Source organism: Tursiops truncatus, chromosome 16, assembly GCF_011762595.2.
Source record: "Tursiops truncatus isolate mTurTru1 chromosome 16, mTurTru1.mat.Y, whole genome shotgun sequence".
Taxonomy (NCBI): Eukaryota; Metazoa; Chordata; class Mammalia; order Artiodactyla; family Delphinidae; genus Tursiops; species Tursiops truncatus.
Genome location: NC_047049.1, coordinates 7607288 through 7619539, shown reverse-complemented (window position 1 = coordinate 7619539; position 12252 = coordinate 7607288). Strand labels below are relative to the sequence as shown.

General features: G+C 47.1%; 1 long non-coding RNA gene across 8 annotated transcripts in view; it reads right to left on the bottom strand.

The window, feature by feature from the left end:
- LOC117308492 (uncharacterized) overlaps positions 1 to 12252 on the bottom strand; it is a 150535-nt gene that overhangs the window by 125189 nt on the left and 13094 nt on the right. The window lies entirely within an intron of this gene.

Below are 12252 nucleotides of genomic sequence, written 5' to 3'. Positions count from 1 at the left end.
CTACCAGAAAACTACTAGATCTACCAGAGGCAGAAGAAACTATGTGAAGAGATTATAGTTGAAAACTATACAGTTGAAAACTGTATTTGGTAAAGCAGCAGGATTTAACAAAATTAATTAACTTTTGTGCATTAACAAAATTAATGCACAGAAATCTCCTGCATTCCTATATACTAATGATGAAAAATCTGAAAGAGAAATTAAGGAAACACTCCCATTTACCATTGCAACAAAAAGAATAAAATACCTAGGAATAAACCTACCTAAGGAGACAAAAGACCTGTATGCAGAAAACTATAAGACACTGATGAAAGAAATTAAAGATGATATAAACAGATGGAGAGATATACCATGTTCTTGGATTGGAAGAATCAACATTGTGAAAATGACTGTACTACCCAAAGCAATCTACAGATTCAATGCAATCCCTATCAAACTACCAATGGCATTTTTCACAGAACTAGAACAAAAAATTTCACAATTTCTGTGGAGACACAAAAGACCCTGAATAGCCAAAGCAATCTTGAGAAAAAAAAATGGAGCTGGAGGAATCAGGCTCCCGGACTTCAGACTATACTACAAAGCTACAGTAATCGAGACAGTATGGTACTGGCACAAAAACAGAAATATAGATCAATGGAACAGGATAGAAAGCCCAGAGATAAACCCATGCACATATGGTCACCTTATTTTTGATAAAGGAGGTAAGAATATACAATGGAGAAAAGACAGCCTCTTCAATGAGTGGTGCTGGGAAAACTGGACAGCTACATGTAAAAGAATGAAATTAGAACACTCCCAAACACCATACACAAAAATAAACTCAAAATGGATTAAAGACCTAAATGTAAGGCTAGACACTATAAAACTCTTAGAGAAAAACATAGGCAGAATACTCTATGACATAAATCACAGCAAGATCCTTTTTGACCCACCTCCTAGAGAAATGGAAATAAAAACAAAAATAAACAAGTGGGACCTAATGAAACAAAATCTTTTGCACAGCAAAGGAAACCATAAACAAGACGAAAAGACAACCCTCAGAATGGGAGAAAATATTTGCAAATGAAGCAACTGACAAAGGATTAATCTCCAAAATTTACAAGCAGCTCATGCAGCTCAATATCAAAAAAATAAACAATCCAATCCAAAAATGGGCAGAAGACCTAAATAGACATTTCTCCAAAGAAGATATACAGATAGCCAACAAACACATGAAAGGATGCTCAACATCACTAATCATTAGAGAAATGCAAATCAAAACTACAATGAGGTATCACCTCACAGCAGTCAGAATGGCCATCATCAAAAAATCTACAAACAATAAATGCTGGAGAGGGTGTGGAGAAAAGGGAACCCTCTTGCACTGTTGGTGGGAATGTAAATTTTTACAGCCACTATGGAGAACAGTACGGAGGCTCCTTAAAAAACTAAAACTAGAGCTACCATACGACCCAGCAATCCCACTACTGGGCATATGCCCTGAGAAAACCATAATTCAAAATGAGTCATGTACCACAATGTTCATTGCAGCTCTATTTACAATCGCCAGGACCTGGAAACAACCTCAGTGGCCATTGACAGATGAATGGATAAAGAAGATGTGGCACATATATACAATGGAATATTAGCCACAAAAAGAAACAAAATTGAGTTATTTGTAGCGAGGTAGATGGACATAGAGACTGTCATAGAGAGTGAAGTAAGTCAGAAAGAGAAAGACAAATACCGTATGCTAACACATATATATGGAATCTAAAAAAAAAAAAAATGGTTCTGAAGAACCTAGGGGCAGGACTGGAATATAGACATAGAGCATGGACTTGAGGACACAAGGAGGGGGAAGGGTTAGCTGAGACGAAGTGAGAGAGTGGCATGGACATATATACACTACCAAATGTAAAATAGATAGCTAGTGGGAAGCAGCCATATAGCACAGGGAGATCAGCTCGGTGCTTTGTGACCTAGAGGGGTGGGATAGGGAGGATGGGAGGCAGACGCAGGAGGGAGGAGATATGGGAACATATGTATATGTATAGCTGATTCACTTTGTTATAAAGCAGAAACTAACACACCATTGTAAAGCAATTATACTCCAATAAAGATGTTAAAAAAAAAAAAAAGAAGAAATGGGAGAGTTCAGTACAGCTGCCAGATACATAATCAACATACAGAAAGCAGCAGTGTTTCTCTGTTCCAGCCAAAACTAGCTGGAAAAATGTAGCCAAAATATATTAGCACTTATCATAGCAATAAAAAACAGAAAGCATCTATGTATTAGCCTATTAGAGGATGCTCAAAATCTCTATGGAGAAAATTTTGAATCTAGTAAAGGCACAAAAGGATATGTGAGGAAATAGGGAACTGTGTCCCATTCACGGACGGCACAACTCCACATCACCAAGGTTGATTCTCCTCAAACTCATCTGAAAATTAAAGATAATCCAATCAAAGTCACAGCAACACATTTTCAGGAACTTTATGGGTTGACTTGAAAATTCATATGAAAAATAAAGATTCATGAATGGCTAGAGATCAAAGATGTGGTATTGGCAAGGGAACAGATGAGACAATCAAAGAAACAGAATAGAAATTCCAGAATCATAACAAAATCATGTCAATGGCATCAAAACTCAGAGAGGAAAAGATGAATTATTTAGGAAATGATGCTGGAGATATTAACCTGCCACGTGAGGAAGACTTGGGCTCCTACCACATACAGACTATACTTCACATGGAGAGCCCTGGGTCCAACATTCCTTCAGCACCTTGACTCACTGGCCACATTTATCACCTAAATATCGTGTTGCCTATTTGACAGTCATTAGTATGGGAATCACAGTGCGTCTTATAATTTCAACATACATTTGCGATTTTTTTGGCCACGCAGCATGTGGGATCTTAGTTCCCCGAGCAGGGATTGAACCCACGCCCCCTGCACTGAAAGCGCAGAGTCTTAACCACTGGACCACCAGGGAAGTCCCCATTTGTGGTATTTTTTTAACGTTTAATGCATATTAAGCTGTTATGCAATCCAAACTTTTCCTGCAAGGAACAGCGGTTGAAAGAAGCAAGTTCTAAATGAAAAGCAGATTCTTGAAATCCTCACACTGAATTAAGAAAGCAAATAATCAGGCTGCTTCAAAGGGAAGATAAGCTAGTGGAGCATTCTGCTGCTCAAAATGCAGAGGTAGACAACCCAAGATGAACAACTGCCACTGGTGCCAACACATTAGAATCCAGGAAGGAAGAAACAAAGGAAGTATAAGAAAAGTATTTGCCCTGGATATTTACTTCCTCTAGAACTGGTCATAGTTTAGATTCTCAGTACAGGTTATGAAGAAAGAAAATAAACACTAAAGCTCTTTAGATGCAACCATCAATGGTATTTGGAAAGTCTTCATATTGTACATAAAGACAAGACTGTAAAAATGAAAAATGTTATATATATAATGTAATATCACGTGATAATATAATACAATATAATATAACATGGACACACATACATATTCCAAATAGTTTAAGGACTGAAATATTAGCTTTAAATGCTAAAGCTAATTTTTTAAAAAAGAGAAAAAGCTTCATGGTCTCAACGTTGGGAACAGTTTCTTAAACAAGATGCCAAAAGAATGAACTATGTGAAAAAAAATGACAGATTCAACTTCATCACAATTAAAGATTTCTGTTCAATAAAGAATACCACCAACAAACTGAACAGATGAGTGACAGACTGGAGGAACTTTTTCTTCAAAGTCTGAAACTGATAAAAATTATTATGTAAATTATACAAGTAACTCCTACAAATCAGCGAGTGAGAGAGAGTCAGCCCCTCAGGAAAATGAGCGAAGTATAAGCAGATGGTTAACAGGGGGGAGACAGCGTCTGCTTAGGAAATGAGGAGACCTCTGCCAGAGACTCGCGAACAAGGAGACATCACCTCCAGCCAACTGATTCTCCAAAAATAGAAGGTCAAGTGACAGCAAGGGCAGCTGTGAGCTTGCAGAAATGGGGCCCTGTCCAGTTGGGAGGCCAGGCTGCTGCAGGACTGTGGACAGCCAGGCAGTGTGTACATGGTGGCATGCAGCAGCCCAGGACAGATGTGGGGCTCCTGCAGATGCATCCCAGAGACATGCCGCAGGGCCACCAGGAGACACGGAGAAGGGCTTTCAGCACAGCATTATTCTCATCACAAAAAGGGGTAGGGCCCATTGCTCAGGAATGGAAAAGGTGTGTGTGTGTGTGTGTGTGTGTGTGTGCGCGTGTGTGTGTGTGAGAGAGAGAAAGAGAGAGAGAGAGAGAGAGGGAGAGAGAGAGAGACAGAGTTGGCTCAGGCTGCTATAACAGAACACCAAAGACTGGGCAGCTCATAAAACAACAGACATTTACCTCTCACAGTCCTGGAGGCTGGGAAGTCCAAGATCAAGGTGCCAGCAGATTCACTGTCGAGTGAAAGCCCACCTCCCGCTATTTTCTGGGTGTGACCTCACATGGCAGAAGGCATGATGGAGCTCTCTGGAGCCCCTTTTACAAGGGCACTAATCCCATTCATAAGGGCTCCACCCTCATGACCTAGTCACCTCCCAAAGACCCACCTCCAAATACCATCACCTTGGGCATTAGAATTTTAAGATGTGAGGGCTTTTCTTTGCCAGGGGTGGGGGGGCCCACAAACATTCAGCCTATAGCATAAGTATACTCACATAATGAAAATTCCATACAGTCATCTAATGTACTGAACCAGACTTACATATAGCAACAAGGACCGATCTCAAAAACTTAATGTCTGGCCCAAAAAAAAAAAAAAAAAAAAGTAAGAAAGACAATGAGATTTACGGGCCAATAGTATTTATGGAGATTTTAAAACACATGCAAAATGGCACTCTACCTATTTCAAAGAGTCACTTATATTTAAATAAATGTATAATGTATTGAAAGTGGATTGGGAGGATGTAAATTAAATGCACTAAAGTGGGTAGTATTGGGAGGAGGGAAATAGGAGTGAGGAGGGAAGATGAAAGGGGGAAATAATAAAGGAAATGAAACCAAGCACAGCCTGGCATAGGCCACCGGCAAAGTGGGCCAAGACCTCAGCTGGGTTCTGGGACACGTCAGTACAGGACGTGTGTATGAGGACAGTGCTGGGGGCCTTTCTCCACCACAGGAGCGGGGTCTGCAGAGGGACAGAGGAAGTCTGGATCTTACTTGAAGTCAGGTACAAGTTGCAGGACCTTCCTAGACCCCCCCTTCCATCCTTCTCCCCTCCACCAGCCCCAGGCCAGCACCCTCGGCCTTTCCTCGACAATCACAGCTCAGACCCCAGGGCCCCTGCTTCAGCCAAGAGCACCTGCATTCTCCAGCTGCCTCTGAGGCCTCTGCCCTCTGGCCCAGCGACCCAACCCTCTGCCCCTCAGCCAGAGACGCCAACCCAAGTGAGGCGACAGAGGCCGGAAGGTGAGCTAACTTCCAAGACCATGACGGCGGCCCCTGACCTGGGGGACAAGGGTTCTGGGCTCTGCCCATGCCGCCTCACAGCAAAGCCCCCAGAGAGTCCAGCACACACTGAGGGTGGGTCCTGGACACCTCTGGAGTCACAGAGTCCAAGAAAGATGGCCCAGATAGCACCCTGGTGACAGCCAGTCTCAGCTGCTGTCTGAACACTGCTGAGTGTGATTTCTTGGTAACTAGATGTCAGCCTTGATAACTGTAGAGAATAGGAATGACTGTCCTCTACTTCACAGATTCCCAAGGGCGCTTGGACGGGGAGGGATGGACACAGACCCCCTGCAGCAGTAGCAGCAGCAACAAAACGCCAGAACCGGGCTTCCCTGGTGGCGCAGTGGTTGAGAGTCCGCCTGCCGATGCAGGGGACGTGGGTTTGTGCCCCGGTCCGGGAAGATCCCACATGCCGCGGAGCGGCTGGGCCCGTGAGCCATGGCCGCTGAGCCTGCGCGTCCGGAGCCTGTGCTCCGCAATGGGAGAGGCCACAACAGTGAGAGGCCCGCGTACCACACACACACACAAAAAAAAAAATGCAGAACCTTGTGGAAGGGGACACTGTCAGGGGGTGGCATTGGTTTACCATCCCTGCGATTATTAACTTTTTGAGGATGACAGTCTGAACAGTGAGGGTCTTCGGACAGGGGTGGAGTACCTCGCAGGGCACACCTGCTGAGGAAGCGCCCATGAATCCATGACAGAAAGATGGGAATGATGGATGGAAGGGAGGGAGGGAGGGGAAGGATAATAAATGGATGGAAGGAATGATGGATGGAAGGGAGGGAGGAGGAGCGATCACACAGGAGTACAAACAAAGCCAGTCTCGAAGGCACACCCCCTGAGCAAGGCCCTCTGACAACACAGTATGTTTCATGCACGTGTCTGGTTATGAAATAAACCCATTTCATCAAAATACGGAGTGAGCTGAGCACAAGCCCTAGCTGACGGGGTAGGATGAGCGAGGTTGCTGACTAGGACCTCAGCTCCGAGGAGACAGGAATGGACATGGCCGAGGATCGTCGGACTCTCGGCTGTGTTCACAGGAGACAGGAGCAAGGGAAGTCACATTAGAAAGACCATCACCAGGAGAAAGTGAGAGAGTGGGAGGGAGGGCTGGGTGCCCGGAGCTGGTCGCTTGGCGAGGAGAGGCCAGCACATGGGTGTCCGGTGGCCTCCCCATCGCTCCCCTTTGCCGGCCCCTCCCCATCTCCCTGACCACTTAAAGATCCAAGTGTCAGGGGACTTAGTTCTTGGTCCTCTTCTCTTCTCCCTCCACACTCAATCTTGTCAATTTCATTCAGTTTCAAGACTTTAATGACATCTGTCTATCGAAAATTCCCAGCCTGGATCTCTTTCCTGAACTCGTGTATCCAGCTGCGACGCAACACATTTCTGCTTGGATGTCTAAGAGATATCTACGGCAGTTAGAGACTGATGCATAACAAGCAGCCCAAAAGAACAATGTCTTGTTTCCCATGATTCTTTTGGTCAGGAACTTGGGCAGGCCTCATCTGGGTGGTTCTTCCATCCCATGTGATGTCAGCTGGAGTCACTTCCACGGCCACATTCATCTGGGAACTCATTTGGGGCTGGGACGTGGAAGAAGGTCCTTCTCACAGGTCTGGAAGTTGGTGCTGCTTGTCAGCCAGCTGTCCATGGGCTTCTCCTCCAGGGTCCCTCCCAGCCTCCTTACAGCACAGCAACTGGGTTCCCAGAGAGCAAAAGCAGAAGCTGCTGGGCCTCTTCAACGTGAGGCCAGGAACAGACACAGCCACCATTTCCCCACACTCTACTGATCAAAGCAAGTTACAAAACCGGCCCTAATTCCAGGACGGGGAGGGGGGAGAGAAATGATGGCCAAGTGGCATGGGGGACAGAAGGGAAAGTCTCTTTGGAGACTTTCTACCAGGACAAGCCAGACCCCCTGGATGACATCTACTCCTTCACAAAACCTGATGGCTTCATCCTAAGAATATATCCAGAATCACCGCTTCCCTCCAGCACCACTGCTCCCAGCCTCACCTGAGTCGCCAGCATCTTTATCCTATTTCCTCACCAGCCTCCTGCGTGGTCTCCCTGTTTCTACCCTTGGACTCTCTTCCCAACAGCAGCCAAGTTGATCTTTCTGTACTTTAGGTCGGATAATGTCACTCTTCTGTCCTAACCTTCCTGTGCCTCCCTATTTCTCTCAGAGGGGAGCCAAAGCTCTCACAATGGCCCCCAGGGCCCTACACTCTCCGCAGGCCCCCCACACACTCTGGCATCACTGCTCAGACTTGGTCTCTGACTACCGTGCCCCTCCCTCACTCCCCTCCAGCCAGCCCGGCCCTTCGTCCGGAGAGCACCCCGCAGTCCACAAGGCATCCTCTTAGCCGGCAGCAGCTACATAGTTTGCAGGGCTCAGTGCAGAATGAAAATACAGCCATTGTTCCCAATGGCTAAGAATTTTAAGACAGCAACAGGAGAGCATTAAGGAAAAGGGGTAAAAGGTATTAAACAGTGTAAATCAGAGCCCTTGGCCCTGGGAGCCCGAAAGTCCTGCCAGGACTCAGGGCAGAGCCCAGGAGGACTGGAGAGGGGTGGCGGCACAGAGGCCCTAATTAGGGGCTTACACAAAACCTGTGAGTCAGGCCACCGCAAGCCCCAGCCAACGTCAGGACAGACTTAATGGCCTGGGCTGGAGTCGCCACCAACATAAAGTATCTTGTTCCAGCAACTTTTACAAGGTGTTTATGGCCCCAGGACGACATCAGGCTAATACTCGGCTTATGGGGCAGTGGCCCAGACAATGAGGGCAAAGAGGCGGGTCAGCACAGGGCCCGGGGATGACGGGAACAGGGCCAGGGGAACTGAGGCCCATCCCCCCTCTGCAGGACTGGGGCCCCCACTCTGTTATCTTGCAGCCTCCCTCCCACTCCCCACTCCACTGCTGCTCAGCCCTGCGAGGGACCTTCACCTCCACACGCTGTGGGTGAGACACACAACATTGTAACCAGATTCCTGGGGTCTGGGAAGCCCACCACCACCAGTGTTTAAATGTAGCCCCAGTAAACACAAAAACCCCTGGGGGCAGGGCCTCTGAGTCACTGCCCCCCAACAACATCAAGGTCCCTGGAAATATCTTGGGTTCCCACAGCCCACCCCATTGCTTCAATCAGCCCACATGCTTCACAGCAATTAACCTGATATTCCATTTTTGCTAATCAAAGATGGCCATAACCAGCCTGGATGGGAGGGGACTTCGGGGGAGGATGGATACGTGGATATATATATGGCTGAGTCGCTTTGCTGTGCACCTGAAACTGTCACAACATTGTTAATCGGCTATACTTCAATATAAAATAAAAAGTTAAAGAAAATAAATAAAAGATGGCCATAACAAGGGTCCAGTGTGCAGGAGCTAAGCCCTCACGCTGATGTGATTCCAGCCAAAAGCAGAGCGAATTTGTACCTGGGTTCCTCTGTCTCAAGTAACTGTGGGATTTCCATGCTTTCCTTGTACGTAGCTACCATTTATTGAGAACTTAACATGTGCAAGACTCGAAGGAAGGGCTTCACATGAATGGTCTCATTCAGGCCTCACAACATCCTGGAAAGTAAGCCTGTCATCCTCCATCCCATGTCACGGGTAAGGAATCAGGTTCAGAAGAGCCTGAAAACATATACCGGTAAGTGACAGGCCTGGAATTCCAACCCGGATCTGCAGAGGGTAACACTGGAATCCTTCCATCTCCCTGTCCAGGTTCACCCCTCCTGAGAGGCAACCACGGTTCCAACATTGGGAAGGAGCAGCCAACTCCACCTGGCGCAACCAAAGAGAGCTTCCTGGAGGAGGTGATATCCAGGGCTTAGAATGATGAGTAGGGTTTGGCCAACAGAGAGGAACAAAGAGAAGAGCGAGCATGTGTAGGGCCCCGAGCACAGCAGGCAAGAACCAGAGGCATCCTGGCACCTCAGCGCACGTCCTTGGAGGGTCTAAGCTTTGAGGTTCTGCCCTGTTGTTATTAGTAATGGCTACCATATAGCCAACACTTATTATGAGCTTTACAGAAAAATGACTACTTTCCCCAGAAGATTGAGACCCAGGGACATTAAGAAACTCGCGGACTTTGTGATCTCAGGTGAATCATGGAGCCAGGTCCACAGCGCAGGTTCCATTTGCAGACAGAATCCACACACTCCGTCTCCACGCAGAGAGCCTGTTTTGACAGGGGCTCACGGGAGCTGACAGGAACAGTGTTGGCATCGCCATGGGGAGACCCTGGTTCCACCCTCAGCTCTGGTGCTCACTTCTCAGTCCTGGGCAATGACTTCACCTCGGGGCATCTCCATGAAAGGGGGCCCACAACCCCCTCTCCTTCTGCCTCCCAGGGCAGTGGAAGGATTGGAGAAGCCAGGGCATGGAAACGATTTTCCGGCTATGATAGGCCAAATTACAGCCCCAAGGGTCTTCAATCCTATTCCCCAGAATGGTGAATTTGTCCCTTTCCATGGTAAAAGGGACTTTACAGATGCAATTAATTAACAGTCTAGAGATGGGAGATTATCCTGGATTACCCGATGGGCTAAAGGAAATCACAAAGGTCCATAGCAGAGGAAGGCAGGAGGGTCAGAGTCAGAGAAGGAATGACAGGAGCAGAGGTCAGAGTGACAGGCTTTGAAAACAGGGGAAAAGAGCCACCATCCAAGGGATGCAGGCGGCCTCAAGAAGCTGGAAAGGGCAAGGTAATGGATGCCCCCCTAGAACCTCCAGTAAGGACTCAGCCTGCCGGCACCCAGCTTTTAACACACTGAGGTCCCCTTCGGTCTTCTGAACTACAAAATTGTAACTTAATAAAATTGTGTTGCGTTAAGCCACAGAGTTTGTGGTCATTTGTTACAGCAGCAAGAAGAAACTGATACACCGGATCTCATACCCCACTCACTCGGGAGTGATTCCAGCTTGGACTCCGCACCCAGAAAATTTTACACAAGTGTCTCCTTCGGTCAGAAAATAATGATTCCAACTGCTGTTCCTTGAGTTAGAAAACAGGCTTCAGATAATTCCATTCTACTTCCCATGGAGAGTTAAAATAAAAAATGTTTTAAAGGAGCTGAAAGATACATAATTACATTAAACAGCACCAGTGTCTTCCTACTGCCCCCAAATGAAATACATTTTCTTCTCTTCTAAGGTATTTTCTGACAAAACCAGACCTGTTTGGATGGTGTCCGCTGCCTGTCCCCGAGTAAGCTCCTCTGCCCGTGGATACCACGGCCCATCAGAGCCAGGCTGAAATAACAGTGCTGAGAAAAGGCACATTTCTGACCAAGCAGAGGCCCTGGCAGAGTTGGAGGGGTGGAGGCTTTAGGCAGGGAGATTTCCAAGAGCTATAAATATAACAAGTTGACTTTGTGGGCAGGGGGATATGGCCACAATTTATTAATAAGCCTAATGAAAATGCATGGGCGTGGGGGGAAGGCAGAGCCACAGAGATGCTGCCCCAACTCCCACACGATACAAAACAGAGTCGGTGGATGGTCCTGGACCAGGGTGGGCATCGGTCCTTCGCTGTGGAGTCTGCCCTCCTCCACCCTGGCCCAAGCAGAGATGGCCTGGGTCAGCAGAGCCCAGACAGTTCTGACTGCATCCTGCCGCCCACCAACCCTACCATGGAAGAGAGGCCAAAACAGGAGGACCAGAGACAGACCAGAGGAGCAGAGCTTCTAGTCTCTGCCGGGAGCCAAGGAGAGTTGCTGCCCGTCTCTGGGCCTCAGATTCCCCAGCCAGAGCCGGAGCTGGCTGGACTAGAGGACCCAGTCTGAGGGCCCCGGCCTCCTCATCCAGGTCCTCAGGCTCAAGTCTGGCTCCATCTTCAGCTTCACTCTCCCACTGCCTTCCCAGATGTGGCCCAGCTCCAGCCAGAGCATCTGCCAAGTTCTAAAAAAAGAAGCTCCTTTCCCATTGCTCCCCCATCTCCCAGAGGTCTCCTTGAACTTGACCTCATTTCTTGATATTAGGGCCAATGGATCATTTCATCTTAACTCTCTCCTTCCCTGAGCTTAGCTCCCCTTTCTCTTTTCTTTTCAGATCTCTACCCTCCATCTTGGTTTAGGACCCCAAAGACAGCCCAGAGAGAAGGACTCGGACACAGGTGGTTTACTTTGGAGGTGGTCCCAGGAAGCACAGGGAAGATATGGGGAAAGCCAGAGTGCGATGGGTTGAATTATGTCCCCCAAAACAATATGTTGAAGTTCTAATCCCTGGTATCTATAAATGTGGCCTTATTTGGAAATGGGATATTTGTAATGAAGGGAAAAGGTCTTTACATGTAATTTAGTTGTAAGTTAAGAGGAGGACACACTGCAATAAGATGTGCCCTTAATCCCACATGACTGGAGTCCTCAGAAGGAGAAGAGATGCAGAGACACATATAGAAAGAAGAATACCATGGGAAGGCACAGACACACAGATGGAGGACAGCCACATGAAGACAGAGGCAGAGATTACAATGATGTAGCTGCAAGCCAGGGAGCACCAAGCATTCCCAGCAGCCGCCAGAAACCAGAAAAGAAGGCTCGCCTGACACCTTCAATTTGGACTTCTGCCCACCAGAACTGTGGGAAAATAAGTTTCTGTTGTCCTAAGCCACCCAGTTTGTGATAGCTTGTTACAGTACCCACAGGAGACCAAATATATATATAGCATATATATATAACACATACATATTTATAGAATTCTTTTTGGCCACTCAGCATCTCTGTATGCCCCTTCCT